The sequence below is a fragment of the Rana temporaria genome, chromosome 4, assembly GCF_905171775.1.
Source record: "Rana temporaria chromosome 4, aRanTem1.1, whole genome shotgun sequence".
Classification (NCBI taxonomy): Eukaryota; Metazoa; Chordata; class Amphibia; order Anura; family Ranidae; genus Rana; species Rana temporaria.
In genome coordinates this window covers 308,590,825-308,604,240 of record NC_053492.1, presented here as the reverse complement: position 1 = coordinate 308,604,240, position 13,416 = coordinate 308,590,825, and positions in this window count along the sequence as shown.

The window sequence follows — 13,416 nt, the reverse complement described above, 5'->3', positions numbered from 1 at the left end:
GGCCCATTCACACCTGAGCGTTTTGTAGCCTGAAGCATGAAGCTACAAAATGCTAGAGGGGAAAAAATCCATTACTCTTAATGGAGATCTCACATCTCCACTCCAAAATGCCTGAAGCCGAACGCCTGAAGCTCAAACAAGTTCTGGACCCGAATTGGGCTGATTTGGGCATTTTTAAACGTTTATATTCCCATAGAAACGAATGGAAATGCTCGATTCAAGCGTCTAGCGCGACAACGAGGGTTTCTACAGGCGTTTCTACAGGCGTTTTGTCGTTTTAATCTGTTCTGTGAAATAGAATATAAAAAAAATCTAAAAACATAGCAACAAATGATGAAAGAGATGATAATTTTTCCTAAAACGGCGAAGTTCAAAACACTACGCTCAGGTGTGAATGGGGCCTTACAGTGTCCCTGTTCACTGCCACACCAGTGTAGTGTTGCCTCTGCATGCTGCCAGTACTAACCCTGGCATGTTTATTGACCATGTTTCTGCCTGCTGCTTGGACAGATCCTTTGCCTGTTTGTTGACCATGTCTCTGGCTGAACTGACCCATCTGCACATCCCAATTAATATGTTCCTGAGAGACACCAGGCCAGGGAACATTACATTCCTGGGGGTATCTTGCACACTACACGATCACTCATCTAGTGGTGACCATTACAGTTCATTGGTTTTGACACAATTGGTTGATTTGTGTGACGCACAAGATACAATATGTGGTACATAATCAGTCCAGACAGGGAAAAAGTCTGAGGCCCCGTACACACGTCCGAGAAACTCGACAGGCAAAACACATCGTTTTGCTCGTCGAGTTCCTTGTGAAGCCGCCGAGGATCTCAGCGAGCCAACTTTTCCCATTGACTAACGAGGAAACATGTTCTCTTTTTGGCCCGACGAGATCCTCGTCGGTTTCCTCGGCGAAAAGTGTACACGCGGTTTTCTCGGCAGAATACGTCTCCCATCGAGTTTCTGGCTGAATTCTGCTGAGAAAACCGGTCGTGTGTACGGGGCCTCACACATGTGGTTTTGCCATACTCAGGAGGAGTGCCAATGCCAATGCTGCCTGTGAGAAATATCTTATTCAATTACAAACTTTGCGTGAAATTTTTTTTTTATTTTCTTTCCACATTTTCCAAAAACTTGTGGCAATAAAACAAAGTCTTCAAAAGACTCACCATACCAATACCTTGGGGTGTTTACTCCACAAAATTAGGTAATTTTATGGGTGTTTCTACTGCCTGGTGCTCCAGGACCTCCAAAAATGTGATAGATAGTCAGGAAATGATATGCATAATTTATGCCCCTAAAACCTCTGAAGGGGCTTCCTTGGATTTTGGACCCTTCTATATAGCTAGGCTGTTTGTTGGATTTTGAACTTCTCTATGCATCTAGGCTGTGAAAAAGTCTCACACATATGATGTCCCTATACTCGGGAGGTATAGTAGAATGTGTTTTCAGGTGTAATTATAAGTATGCCTATGCTGTGTGAGAGAAAAATGCCAACTTTGTGAAAATAAAATGTATGCCATTTCTTAATTTTCAAATTGGGACAAAAAAATTACAACTGCAAAAAACTATGGTGCCTCTTACTAAATACCCTGTATTGTCTACTTTCCAAAAAGGGGTAATTTGGGGAATATTTGTACTTTTCTGGCATTTTAGGGCCTCAATAAATGAGGAAGGCAGCCAGTACACCAGGAATGATAAATTTTCAAAAATATATACCATAGTTTTTACACTCTATCATTTTCACACAGACTAAATAATAAACATTGATTTGGGTTATTCTTACCAAAGAAATGTATCACAATATAGCATATATATAATATAATATATTGCTATAAATTCACGAGGAAATCTAATATATTTGCAAAATTTTATAACAGAAACAAAAAAGTGTTTTATTTCTAATTTTTTTGTATTTTTTCATTATACAGCAAAACATAAAAAACTCAGGGATGATTAAATATCACCAAGGTAAAACTCTCTTTTAATTTAATATATATATATTTTTTTTTGTACAGTGTTCCATGACTGAGTAATTGTCATTCAAAGGAGCTGATTTACTAAAACTGGAGAGTGCAAAGTCTGGTGCACAGATACATTCTGAATGTTACTCAATGCTCTAGTGTACATACTGTGTGCTGCATTAAAAGTTTGCTGTACAGCATTTTGGTTGTAATGAATCAGCAACCCATTCAAAATGAATAGGCCTTTCCACAATGCACAATATAGCATACATTAACTACTTCAGCTCCGGAAGATTTTACCCCCTTGCTGACCAGAGCACTTTTTACAATTTGGCACTGCATTGCTTTAACTGATAACTGCGCGGTCATGCAATGCTGTACCAAAACAAAATTTGCGTCTATATTTTCCCACAAATAGAGCTTTCTTTTGGTGGTATTTGATCACCTCTGAGCTATAAACAAAAAAAGAGTGTAAATTTTAATATTAATATATATATATTTTAAACTTTTTGCTATAATAAATATCCCCCAATTTAAAAAATAAAAAACGTTTCTTCATCAGTTTAGGTCAATATATATTCTTCTACGTGAGTCGGTTGGGAATCGGTTACCATGTGTGCGACACAAATCACTTTTTAACATTTTTTTCTGTTTTATGAGTAACATATCTGTACAGGGTTTTTTTCAGCGGGAATGCAGAGGAACATTGGGGAACTCCAGCACTGAATGTATGTAATGGCAAGGGGTTTAGGGTTTATTGATGCTAGCTGAACCTATTGTTGCCAGAGGAAATATTTTGTTCTGGGATGGGGTCTATTGTTGCTATTGAGCTCTATTGTTGCTGGTGGGGGATCTACTGTTGCTAGGGGTGTCTTCTGTTGCTGGGGGTCAGTTGTTGCTGGAAGAGATTTAGTGATGCTGGCTGCAGGGGAGTTTGTTGTTGCTGCTGGGGGTCTATTTTTTTGTGGGTCATCCATTGTTACTGGGGGGTCTATTGTTGCTGGCTGCTGGAGAGTCTATTGATGCTGGCTGCAGGGAGATCTGTTATTGCTGCTGGGGAAATTTTGTTGCGGGGAAGGGGGGTATTCTGTTGCGGGTGGTCCATTGTGGCTGTGGGGGATATATTGTTGCTGGCTACATGGGATCTATTTCACTGTTTTTCTTGTTATCATCAACAAATTCCATACAAATTACTTAGTGCCACAATTGTTACTTATTCGATAAAAGGGAGGCGGGTAGGGGGTGGGACCAAGGAATTATGCAGAAAGTGGGTAGGGGGTGGAGACAAGGGGTTTCAGAAAGGGGGCATTCCTGTTTGAGAAAAAAAAGCTGTGTATCTGTATATTTGATATGTATGCCTATAAAACTACAAATACTGTATTTATTTTTTTGTATTCACATATTGCGTTAACTTTATTACATTTTAGTCTAAAACACTAAAAGTAATTGTAAAGTCTCGTTTTGTTTTCGCTAATAATAAACATGTTAGACTTACCTTCTCTATGCAGTGGTTTTGCACAGAGCAGCCCACATTCTTCTCTTCTCAGGTCCCACTTCGCTGCGCCTGGCCCCTCCCTCCTATCGGGTGCCTCCACAGCAAGCATCTTGCTATGAGGACACCCGAGCCGAGCTGCAGCTCTGTGTCTCTATCCAGACACGGAGCTGCTGTTTGGCCCCATCCCCTCTCTCTCCTAATTGGCTAACTGACTTTGATTGACAGCCACGGGAGCCAATGGTGCCACTGCCGTGTCTCAGCCAATCAGGAGGGAGAGTCTCAGACAGCTGAGGGACTTGTGGACATCACTGGACAGAGATGGGGCTTAGGTAAGTATTAGGGGTTTCTTGGGAGGCTGCTGCCTTTCTGACTTTACAACTCCCTTTGGAGTTAATTGTCTTAACTCGTACTATGGCATCCTATTCCATTTACAGAACCCTGTTGCACATATATTAAAAAAAAATATATATTTTTAACTTTGATAAAAATATTTGTGAACCAATTTGAAAAACTTCTTATTATCCACAGAGCTGATGATTTATCCTGGCATTCTGGTCTGTAGAGTTAAAATCCACTGCAGACTTCATTTTTTTTTCCAATGGCTTTTACAATGTTTAATGTGAAAAGCAGAGCAAAACATCCCCTACTGGTTTTTAAACTGACTACTCTCTTTGGATCCAAACAATCCAATGCTTATCCCTGTACGCCTAAACCATTATGAAGTAGACTGTGTTGGTTATGCTTTGCTATAGGGACCCATAGCAGTTGTATGGTCTGCCATTAGTGTAGCTACAAAGTGACAATTTGTCCTTGAAGGGACTCAGTGCGGTTTATTTACTAAAGGCAAATATACTGTAAGTATATGCAAGTGCATGTCAAGTTGCGCTAGATCTCAGGGGATGCTCTGAAATGAGGGAAAGCTCTGCTGCTTTCTATCATCCAATCATGTGCAAGAAAAATGCTGTTTTTTTTAATTTTTCTTGTGTGTTCCCCTCAGATCTAGAACTGCACCTGCAGTGCACACAGGGCTGTGTGAGAGGGCACACCTGGGCACTGCATGGGGGGCCCCTGCACTTTCCCCAAAGCAGGGTGTAGAGGGGTCAGAGTGCTGGGGGCATATCTGGGATGTAGAGGGGTCAGAGTGCTGGGGGGATATTTGCGGCATAGAAAGGTCAGAGAGCTAGGGGGATATCTGGGGTGTAGAGGGGTCAGAGTGCTGGGAGGATATATGGGGTGTAGAGGGGTCAGAGTGCTGGAAGGGATATCTGGGGTGTAGAGGGGTCAGATTGCTGGGGGGATATCTGGGGTGTAGAGGGGTCAGAGTGCTGGGGGGATATCTGGGGTGTATAGTGGTCAGATTGCTGGGGGGTATCTGGGGTGTAGAGGGGTCAGAGTGCTGGGGGGATATCTGGGGTGTAGAGGGGTCAGATTGCTGGGGGGATATCTGGGGTGTAGAGGGGTCAGAGTGCTGGGGGAATATCTGGTCTGTTTACCTGTGCTGTCTCCATTGTAGGGGCCCCAAACCATTATTTTTTCCAGGGGCTCATGATGCTATTAAGACTGCCCTGAGTGCACAGACTATTTTCCTTTAGTAAATCAACCCCATAGTATTATTTACTCTTCCTGTATCCCCCCCCCCCTCCAAAAAAAATCACACTGTTGGGTTTTGAAAACAGAATGGTTTATTTGATTGGCTGAAGCCCTTTTTACAATGATTCTAAGGAGAAACGGTAATGTATTACTTATGTTGAATATGTCCGGCTAAATGGTTGAACACCCAATTAGTTGGCACCTCATCTCAAGGAGTCAAATATGAAAAAGTGGTAGGAGAAAAGGGGACTGTCACGGTGCTTACAAATAATAATGGAAACCAATTTTTAAAAGAAAAAAGTCAATCATTTTAATACGAATAGCGTTAAAAGGTACAACAGAGCTGATTCGTTTCAAAGTGTCAACGTAATCAATGTGGGCGAAAAAGGCAAATGTTTGATATAGGCAGAGAGTTTCTTATTAGAATATTAGCCCAAAATGTAATGTAATGTATTACATTTTTCGTGCCATGAATAAAATCTTACAGTGCTAACACATTTAGAAAGTTAAAATTTGCATTTAGTTAAACTGGCTAGCAATTATAATTTAGTACTATTAAATCAGCAAAATTTATCATGCCTATCAGTTGTAAACACTTTTATCTCACAAGTCGGGTAGTCATGAATATGTCACTTTGACCCGCATGCCTAGAGATTTACTGTCTATCAGTTAAAGGAAAAAGCATGAGTGGAAATTAATTATGAGTCTACCACAAATACTATCAATATGAGATGTCCTTTTTCATGAAGCACATAAAGTTCTCCAGCTACAGCTAGTAAACATAAAATATTAGCCACTCTGTGTGTGTGCTCTTTTATTCTATTGAATGTGAGCTAAATTCTGTCTTCAACAGATTATAGTCATTGACCATCCAGACACAGTTGCTAAATCACTGTTCTGCCAAATTAATTCTCGATGGAAATGATAGCATGAATAGGACAATAAAATATGCAAATAAGATAGGGTGCCATAAAAGAGGGACAAATAGCTATGTGCACATCCTCAGTGGAACCAGAAAGCCATTAATACATTCAGCGCCCTATCACAAAAGCCATCTCTTAGGATCTCTGAGAATATATCTGCAAGGAATCTTTTCTGTCTTATCTTGCCAACAAGACTGCAGTATAATAAATCCTGACATCGTACAGTCACCTAAAATATCATATTAGACCACTTGTTATGCAAGTAGTGTAGCTTTACAATAGACAGTTAAGAAATATAATTTCATCAAGCTAAGAGGAAAAGAACATGCCATTTTTACTCACTATTACCTACATTTTAATCTGAAATAACATCTGCAGAGGGACATGCAATGCTGGCATTCCAAATAAAATACCTTTTCAAGGAAGAGTCTGTAATGAAATTTAGTGATGAAACGAATCAACTGGCACAACCATTGCAAGAGATCAGACCCAGCTGTTACACTGGGAGGCTGATGCTTTTCAGATGAATGTAATTGAAAAAGCAGATTTTTCATTTCCATTAGGACCAATAACCTTTCAAATGCCCCCAGTTGAACAGCCCAAAACTTACCTTTCTAGCCATCTCATATTCTAGACTGCAATCAACCATAATATTGAATCTAGCTTTTCCTATTCTTGTGTCATCATAACCACTGTTAATGGAAGTTTTATATAGAATATATATACTGTATATATATATATATATATATATATATATATATATATATATATATATATATATATATATATATATACAGTATATATATATATATTTTTTTTTTTAATTATTATTACATACTATATATATATATATATATATATATATATTTTTTTTTTTAATTATTATTACATACTATATATATATATATATATTTTTTAATTATTATTACATACTATATATATATATATATATATATATATATATATATATACAAATCATCCACTAGCAGCAGTTATATTGCGCAAGAAAAGAAAAAGCAAGAGTCGATATTATGGTTGATTGCTATCTAAAATTTGAGATGGTTAGAAAGGTAAGATTTGGGATGCTCATCTGGGGATCTGGAGGCATTTGAAAACAGTTATTGGTCCTAATGGAAATGAAAAATCTGCTTTTTCATATTAATAAATCATATGCATCTAAAAACCATGGGCCTGATTCTCAAAAGAGATACGCAGACTTAACTGCTGTTCAGCCTGCGTATCCCTGTGCCTAACTTTGGAAACGATTCTCAAAAGGCTTTTTCCAAAGTTAGGCAGAAAATCTGACATGTGTAAGACACTTACACGGTCAGATTTTAGGATGCAGTACCGCATCCGCCACTGGGGGCATTTCTCATTGAAATGCAGCTTTGCGTATGCAAATGAGGACTTAAGCAGATTTTCAAAGCATTTCAGCACTGTGATTTCTGCGTAAGTTCCGAATTTGCCTGCGCAAAACTAGGGCTGGTTTTATAATGTGGAAAGTTAGTCACACATTGTAAAGGCCCGTTCCAGCAACGGCATTTGGTATGCATTCCTGAGGGAGAACTCCACGGCAATTTTTAAATTCAAAACCGGCATGGGTTCCCCCCCAGGAGCATACCAGGCCCTTAGGTCTGGTATGGGTTGTAAGGAGACCCCCCCACGCCGAAAAATTGACGTAGGGGGTCCCCCTACAATCCATACCAGACCCGTATCCAAAGCACGCTACCCGGCCGGTCAGGAATGGGAGTGGGGACGAGCGAGCGTCCCCCCCCCTCCTGAGCCATGCCAGGCCACATGCCCTCAACATGGGGGGGTTGGGTGCTCTGGGGCAGGGGGTGCCTACCCACGTGCACCCACCACGTGGGTACCTACCGGAGCATGATGGGACGGTGATGCCTATATAAATGGGATGCAAGGCGCGCTTCCATCATTACAGCGACAACAGGCGACGAGTCAACATCGGAAGAGAGAAGAACAGAAGACCCTGACGTCACAGAAGACCGCGCCGGCTGCCTGTTACTAATTGAGCTAACACACAAACATAGCAGGCAGCCAGCGCTGAAGAAGAAGGCACCGGAGAGCTGCAGAAGAACCGGGGTTCGCCGAGTCAACAGCGGAAGAGGGGAGAAGATGGAAGAAGCCCCCCGGAGTCCGGAGAAGCCCCCCCCGGAGAGCGGAAGAAGAAACCCCCCCCGGAGAGCGGAGAAGACCCCCGGAGAGTGGAAGAAGAAGCCCCCCCTGGTAATTGAGCTAATAACGAAGACAGGGGGGGCATCCGGAGCAGAATAATAAATTATTTTAAAAAGCCTTGTGTTGTGTGTTTACTAACTTTTACTTTTTGCCTCCAGGTGAATGGATAGGGGTACGATGTACCCCATATCCATTCACTTAGGGTGGGGGGCCGGTATCTGGGGGCCCCCTTATTAAAGGGGACTCCCAGATTCCGATAAGCCCCCACCCGCAGACCCCGACAACCAATGGCAAGGGTTGTCGGGAAGAGGTCCTGTCCTCATCGACATGGGGACAGGGTGCTCTGGGGTGGGGGGGCCCGCAGTGCGCCCCCCTGCCCCAGAGCACCCAACCCCCCCATGTTGAGGGCATGCGGCCTGGCACGGCTCAGGGGGGGGGGACGCTCGCTAGTCCTCACTCCCATTCCTGACCGGCCGGGTAGCGTGCTTTGGATACGGGTCTGGTATGGATTGTAGGGGGACCCCCTACGTCAATTTTTCGGCGTGGGGGGGTCTCCTTACAACCCATACCAGACCTAAGGGCCTGGTATGCTCCTGGGGGGGGAACCCATGCCGTTTTTTTCTTTGAAAATTGGCATGGAGTTCTCCCTCTCAGGAATGCATGCTGAGCGACGCTGTCATTTTTTTTTATAATTATTTGTTTTCCCGGCGCGTCTTTTTTTTTCACCCGTCGCAACTTTAGTGTCCCGTCGAAATTCTCAAAGCCGCCCGGCGTTAATTACGTTCGCGCGCTGCACGTCGGGAAAATTACGTCACACGCATGCGCAGTACGGCCGGCGCGGGAGCGCGCCTCATTTAAATTTAAAACGCCCCCAGGAGAGGAGGACCGCCTTACGACGGCGGCACTTAAGTTACACGGCCTGAAATTTCTACCTAAGTGCTTTGACGATCGGGCACTTAGGTAGAAATTTTAAGTCAGTGTAACTTAACTGCTGAAATTTAAGTTACGCAGACTTTTTGAGAATTTGGCCCCATAGTCATAAAATATGAAATAACTAAATTAAAAATGAATTACTGTTAAAAATATAAACTACTTTCTACTATGATTGTGGACTTAATTTATGAAAAGGTATGATATAAAAACATTCTCTGTATTGCCCTAGAGAAACTATCTTCAGATTGTCTGTAGTACTTTAACCCCCTTGGCGGTAAACCCGAGCGTGACTCGGGGTTGGTTTTTCATGTTAAGATCGGTATCCCCGAGTCACGCTCGGGGTGGACGTGCAGAGTGTGCAGCGGTGCGGCTTACCTTCTCGCTGGATCCACAGGCAAGTTACTTACCTTGTCCCTGGATCCAGCGATGCCACCCCGCTGTGTGAGCGAGCGGGTCCTCCTAGCTCGATTCACAGTGCCTCCGTGTGCCGCCTATCTCCGTTCCCTGCTACGTTACGACGCACGGGAGCGGAGAACAGCGCCAAATTCAAAAAAGTAAACAAACACTTTACATACAGTATACTGTAATCTTATAGATTACAGTACTGTATGTAAAAAATACACACCCCCCTTGTCCCTAGTGGTCTGCCCAGTGCCCTACATGTACTTTTATATAATAAAAAATGTTCTTTCTGCCTAAAAACTGTAGATTGTCCAAAAGTGTCCCTTTATGTCAAAAATGTTTTTAGATCAGCTAGAAAACAGCGATAATAAATTATAATCACTTGCAGAATTGTGCGATAGCGATTTGTGGGGAAATTCGTCATAAAAAAAAAAATAATGACAGCGACAATTCTGCAACTGAGCAAATTTCAGTGATTTTGAGTTGATTACATTATTAAATAATTTTTATTATAATTATATTATTATTTGTTATAATTATTTATAATTATTTATTATATTATAATTTATAATTTTGTTTTAAAAAAAAAAATCATACCCGGGATGCCTACAAGACTCTTGCTTGGTCAGATTTAAGTGAGTTATTCCTAAGAATTGCAGGCCTACAGTATAAAATTCCAAATTTCCTTGCAAAATAATTGTACCGCTTTTGGTACGTAATTCCAGACAGAATCATACCGCCAGGGAGGTTAAGATTAAAATATTCTTATTCATATTCTTCATAGTTTGTTGGTAGAATGTGGGGTAAAAGGAGGGTAGCCTGTTTAGGCCCCCCTTGCCTCATAGGGCCGTGGCGTCGGCTTCTAATTTAATATAAAGGGTTTATAAAAGGGGCTTATTCTATTGGGTTAGAAGGTCACATGACATATGAGTTTCCAGAGGGGAGAGGTTAAAGGTGATTGGGCTAGGGGGGGTCAGGTGACCTTGGAACTTTCTGGAAGGTGCTTGAGGGGCTATTTATAGAACCCCCCTGACTTGGAGTATGCCAGTCGCCTGAGAGGAGTCGTCGGAAGAGCTTCCCTCCCAAACCCCCCCTTTTTTCCTGTCACGGCCGGTTTATGTGGTAGGGTCCCTTTGTTTAAAAAAGAAAAGGGTATATGTGAGGATATGTTTAAAAAAGAGATGATAGTCAGCCCTAGGCTTAGTGGCTGGGTTGAGTTTAGTGAATTCTGGATGAATTTGTTTAAAAAATGATTTGAGTAGTAAAGTTTATGACGTTTTATATATATATTTTGTTAAACCAATAAACAAGGCCGGGGCCTATTTTTTATCCAAACCAGATATGTGTTTTTTGTATTTTATTATGCATGTTTGCAGGTTGCATTTTGTCTGACGTCTGCGGTCTCATAACACAGACAATTCTAATTTCACATGCTTTCATAAATATGTCCCTCTCCATATGCTGCTCAACCAAAACATTTGGATGGTTATGGACTTTAAATTATGATAAAGTAAAGGTCTCTCTCTAAAACTGCCACTGCAGTGCTTTTCACTCTTGGGAGTCACTTTTTATGGATGTTTTATTCACTTGTACTGGTGTCTGTGTGCATCCAAAAGGGTAAAGACAGCCTTTAAAATGCATAAAAAGCCCCATTTAAATGTATTTTTGTTTTGTTTTGGATAGAATGTGGGGTGGGTGGTTAGAAACTTTGCCAGTTTTTTTTAGGTCTGTAGGTCTGTGTATCTACTGTGGAGATGCACCCTCTTATTAGTGTATTAGCTGCTGGAGACCACAGTTTCTAGTAAAGAAAGTGATGGGAAATTCCAAATTTTTCAGATGTCACAGTAGAATGAGATGGGAGATCTTCCAATGGGTAACCTATTCTGGTGACAAATATCTTAGATGAACTTTTCCCCATTTTTGGAGCGTTTCTCTACTACTTCCTGGTGTTTCTATTAGAAAAGAAGTGAATTAAAAAACAGGTGTACTAGAAAAGGTTTTCAGGAACACATGCATTTTAATTCAAGCAGAGAATCATGTGTTCTGGCTATGATGTCGGCCAGGTGTGAAGAATTGTACAGAATTACAAATCCTATGGCAGATAAGACAGCTCACCTATGCATTATGTACTTACTGTACCTGTTTACACAGAGATTAGCTTTAAATCAAATTTTATATCCAAAATCATTTTAAAACAATTGGCAATTTTTTAAAAACTTGATTCCAATCTCAGTATTATGTACTCATATCCTAAAACAATTATTACATACCGTATTTGCCGGCATATAAGACAACTGGGCATTTCCAGCTAAAAACTTGGTTTTGGGATATACTCGCTGTATAAGACGACCCCCTTGCCTCACTGTGCCATTACATACCTCACTGTACCATTACATGCCTCACTGTACTGTGAATTACATGCGTCACTGTACTGTGCCATTACATGCCTCACTGTGCCATTACATGCCTCACTGTGCCATTGCATACCTCACTGTGCCATTGCATATCTCACTGTACTGTGACATTACATGCCTTTCTGTACTGTGCCATTACATCCCTCACTGTGCCATTGCATCCCTCACCTCAACGATCCCTTACCTTATCCCTGACATGCAAAGTCTCAGTCAGATTTTGGGCGTCTATTGTTCAAAAGCCACGCCTCCTTCTCGTGCTGTTCGTGATAGGCACTTAGTTTCCCAGCAGAGCCTGTGTTCAATGTTCCGCCTATCACGGATGTCCTCTCGTCCAAGTCCGAGAATGAGAAGACATCCATGATAGGTGGAACACTGAACAGAGGCGCTCCTGGGAAACTGAGTGTTCCGCCTATTACGGAACAGCACGAGGAGGATGCGTGGCTTTTGAACAATGGACGCCCGCCGTGCATACAGGTGTATAAGATGACCCCTGACTTTTGAGGGACATTTTTAAGTACAAAAGGTCGTCTTATACGCCGGAAAATACGGTATGTCTGTTATTTTATGTCATTAAACAGGGTTGTGTGATTTTCAATATGGCAATACATGAGGTATCTGCAGGAAAGTGATTTTCTGTGATTTTTCTGCAAGACCTAGTTACAGACCAAGGGTTTATGACCAAAATGTTAAATAGAACACAATAACAAGTACAGTGAAATTAGAACTAGAGGCATAACTTCTGGATAGATTAAGGCAGAGTCATAACCCCTGTCAGTTTATTTTTTGCCATCTGTGTCGAATTGGGAAAATGTCTTTTCACTTCCTGCCCCATAGCCCAATCAGGAAGTGAGAGGTAATCTCTGCAAATTAAGGGAATGCCTTGGGGACTCCCAGATCACCAGAACTAGTGTTTCCATTAGACAATTTCCTCTCTATTACTTTTCTAGGAACAACTTTCAATGATAATGGTAAACAGGACAAATAGAGCGGATGAATCTTCCAACAGGGGAGCGGACAGCAACAAAAACTGTCAGGACTTCGAATCCATCTTCTCTATCCCAAAAAAAAAGAAAACGTTTTCCATTGGTTTTACTTAACCCCTTCCTGACCATCTGGCGTAACTGCGGCAGGTTGGCACTGCTGCACAAGCTGTCGTAGCTGTATGTCGGCTCTTTAAGACACTGTAGCAGGCGTGTGATGACCGCTAGGCACCCGCGATCACTCATGACAAAGCGATAACCAGGATCTGTGTGTGTGTACCAAGTAGGAACAAGGATCTCTCTCCTCCTCTAGTCAGCCACATTCCCCCCACAGTTAGAACACACATAGGGAACACATTTAATCCCTTGATCTCCCCTAGTGTTAACCCCTTCCCTGCCAGTGATATTTATACAGTAATCAGTGGCTATTTATAGCACTGATCGCTGTATAAATGTCAGTTGTCCCAAAAAAGTGTCAAAAGTGTCCTATTTTGTCCGCCGCAATGTCTCAGT